We start from the raw sequence: 4,111 nt of genomic DNA, 5'->3' as shown, positions 1-4,111 counted from the left end.
AAAATTAAGCAACTGGGGCTACATAAAACTAAAGGCTTTTGCAGAGCAAGGGAAACTATCAACAGCAAAAAAAATTAAAAAAGGCAACCTACTGGAAAGGAAAAGTCTGCAAATGACATATCCAATAAGGGATCAGTATCCAAAATATAGCAAGCACTCATACAACTCAAAAACAAAATAATAATAATAATTCGTCTTAAAAATGGGCAGAGGAGCTGAATAGACATTTTTCCAAGGACATCCAGATGGCCAATAGACACATGAAAAGATGTTCAGCATCTTCAAGGCAATGCAAATCAAAACCACCATGAGGTATCACCTCACTACCTATCAGCCTGGCTAAAAATCAAAAAGACAGGAAACAACAAGTGTTGGTAAGGATATTGGGGGGTGGGAAAGGATGCCTCGTGTAATGATGGTAGGAGTGTAAATTGGTACAGCCATTGTGGAAAACAGTATGGACATTCCTGAAAAAAATTGGAAATTTCTAGTTCTAAAAATAGAAATTCCGTATGATGCAGGATTTCCACTTCTGGATATTAAAGAAAATGAAAAGTTCAAAAAGATATATGTGTATTGCAGCATTATTCATAATAGTCAAGATTGGAAACAATCCAAGTATCTACTCTTAAATGAATGGATAAAGAAGATATGGCATGTATACACAATGGAATTACTCCGCCATAAAAGAATGAAGGCTTACCAGTTGTGACAACCTGGGTGGACCTACAGAATATTGTGTTAAGTGAAGTCAGACAGAGAAAGACTAATACCACATGATTTCACTTATATCTAAAAAGCAGAGCAAATAAACAAAGAAACAACAATAGTGACACAGAAACAGAACATAAATACAGAGAACAAACTGTTGGTTGCCAGACAGGAAGGTGGTCAGGAGATGGGCACAACAGGTGAAGGGGATTAAGAGTACAAATTTCCAGTTATAAAATAAATAAGTCACAGGGATGAATGGTTCATTCTTGGGAATATCATCAGGAAGACTGTAATAACTTTCTATGGTGATAGACGCTAAGTATGCCCATCATGGTGAGTATTTTGTAGTGTATATAAATTCAAATTACGATGGTATATTTCTGAAACCAACATAATATTGTATGTCAACTATACTTCAATTAAAAACAAAAACAAGAACAAAATCAGGGGCGCCTGGTGACCCCAGTTGGTTAAGCCTCTGACTTAGGCTCAGTTCATGATCCAAGGTTCCTGGGTTGGAGCCCTGCTCAGCAGTGAATCTCTTCCTCCTTCTCCCTCTGCCCCTCCACCTGATCCCTTTCTCTCTTTCAAATAAATAAATAAATAAAATCTTTAAAAAATGACAAAACACTAAATCACAAGGACATGCACCCATCCCTTCTGCTCAGCCTATAAAACCGGGCCCTGCTCTGAGTGGGAGTTTGCTGGTCTCCAGAGTCTCCCTGATGAAATCAGCTGATCCCTCTATCTTCATTTCAGTCACCTAAATATATATTTTGATGTGTGTGTGTGTGTGTGTGTGTGTAAAACACATAATATATTAAATTATGTCATTTAAATATGTGCGACTTATTATTATCAAAGGAAAAAGAGCAGGTAGAAGCATCCAAACAAATCTGAGTGTTGGCAACAGACTCATGCTGGAGGCTACCATGATATTCCACAAACCCTTTTGTGGGTCCAGAGCCCATTCTGTGAGTGACTCTGTCTTCATTTTCAGCCGCACACCAGAAACCCTTTCCTTTCCCACTGGAGCAGTGTTTACATGAGCGAAAACTGACCTACACATGCAACACACAGAAGAGTTTGCTCCTTTTTTGGCTTCATGAGTCAGCTGCATAATTCCCTCAAGGCCTATAAAACCTGGCATCTCATCACCAGGCTGAAAAAAATAAGAACTCCAGTCCTCTCTTCAGATCAAATACATCTTTTGCCCTTTTATTTAAAAAAAAAAGAAGAAGAAGAAGAAAGAAAAGAAAAAGAAAAAAATCTCAGAATTTCTACATGAAATCACATTTTTTATTATTATTTTTTTTTAATGAACAAATGTATTGCCAACCTAGAAAACTAATGTATACAAAAGCATGGGCATGTTGTTAATTCTCACCTTTTCTTGTTGATTTCAGCCATGGTTTCTAGTTTCACAAACACAAAGTACACTTTGTTGTCTTTGGAGATAAAAAAAGGAAAAAACATTTCCAGCCTTCTGCAATCCATCAGTTCTCATATGACATGGGGATCCAGGGAAAGAGGAAAAAGGCAGGGATGGGATCTGCCTCCCATGCCTTGACTTAGTGCCTTGTGCACTCACCCCACTCTAAGGAGAGTAACTAATGATCAACCACAAGTAGCCAAGGGTACACATTAATGCTGTTTCCTATGGAATGAAGGAAGGTGGCAAAGATGCTGTCACAGGCTATCCTCTTGAATGACCAGGGAAAAAATGGGCAGGAAGAATCAGGGTTCCTGTTGAGTTTTGCTTCAAATTGGCCACTTCAGGTCCTTCCCAGCCTCAAGGTTAGGGTACCTCAGTAGTCCTGTGATAGCTTTGCACACATACAGAAATAACTGTGAGTGGAACCCAGAAGACAACATTACAATTTATACAAGTCCACAGAGCATGCACCAAATTTGCTTAAAAATTAGAATGACTCGAGTCTTGAAATCTACCTGAGCAATCCAGTCCACCTCTTCCTAGGACATGTTTGCCATATCTTTCTCCTATGAGGATTAGCCTGTGGAAATTGTATTTACTCTAAGAATAGTTTAGAAGCTCCCATCTTGCAAAAACCAGGGAATCATTTTATCTTCTACAGTGTCTTCTGGTAACTTCCATCCTGGGACTCTCAACTCTATGTATTCCCAAGGTGGTGAAAAAGGATTAAACAGAACATAACCACAAATAGAGTCCACTGGTTCTTAAATAAACCACCTGGTCCTATAATGTGAAAGGCAAATGACAACTGCAATACAAGCTATGTGACAACTCTTGGGGGTACCATCAGGCTAATTTTAATTGAGATTGGTCCCTGTGTCCTTTCACCTACAATAGGAGTTTGCATAATGGCTGTGACTAGAGGGAAGTTCTGGCCTAGAGGTATGGCATATGTCGGCACACCAACATTTGTTTGTGGGAAATAAAATCTCTCAGATACACCATTTTCCATTCACACCTCGTAATTTGTATATGCGAGGTTAAGGTCTTAATTTGCACTTGAGATGTTAATGAAATATTCTTTACAATTGCTAAACACAGCTTTTCATGCCATAAGCCCTTTCTGATTTCAGAAAGGAATCAGGACACACTAGAGTCCTATATTCATAATTCTGTAGTCTTTAAAATTCTCTTTATTTGCCTTTAGTAGTTAATCCTCATGACTAGCTTAAAATTCTTATTATATTTTCCCCAAATTATTTGTATGACTCTTGTCTCCTGATAGAGCACTGCACATTTCCAAGGGATATGTGATTTGAATGATACTTCCTGAAGTTGCATAGTGTGCAACCTGTGCACCTGTACATGATGGCACCACACAGCATCCTGTACATTTTTTTGCAGTAGTCCTCACTTTACACATCATTCACCTCCACTAGAGCACAGGCTAACTCTATGGCAAGGACTAAGGAGGCACTCAAGTGAGTGTTAAAGGGGCTCTCTAGCCCAAATATTGGGTCCACATTGCAGTCCCAACACTTAAAAGGCAATGGTCAGAAAGTGGGGGGAATTGCCTTTCCTTATAAAACTGGCTGTGAGTGGGGCACCTGGGTGGCTCAGTGGATTAAAGCCTCTGCCTTCAGCTCAGGTCATGATCCCAGGGTCCTGGGATGGAGCCCCACATCAGGCTCTGTGCCACAGGGAGACTGCTTCTTCCTCTCTCTCTCTGCCTGCCTCTGCCTACTTGTGATCTCCATCTGTCAAATAAATGAATAAAATTTTAAAAAATCAATAAAATAAAACTGGCTGTGAAGATGAACAGAGGGGGAGAAAAATAACTGTTAAGCATTGTGCCTGGAATAGAGTATGCACACCGCAAGAGCTAGTTGCTTTTTTTCTTAAAGATTTTATGTATTTGACAGCAAGAAGGAGAGAGAGAGAGCATAAGCAAGGGGAACAGCA

This window comes from Mustela putorius, unplaced genomic scaffold (assembly GCF_011764305.1).
Source record: "Mustela putorius furo isolate JIRA1106 unplaced genomic scaffold, ASM1176430v1.1 tig00003923_pilon_pilon_pilon, whole genome shotgun sequence".
NCBI lineage: Eukaryota > Metazoa > Chordata > Mammalia > Carnivora > Mustelidae > Mustela > Mustela putorius.
Note: the sequence above shows the minus strand (reverse complement) of the source record.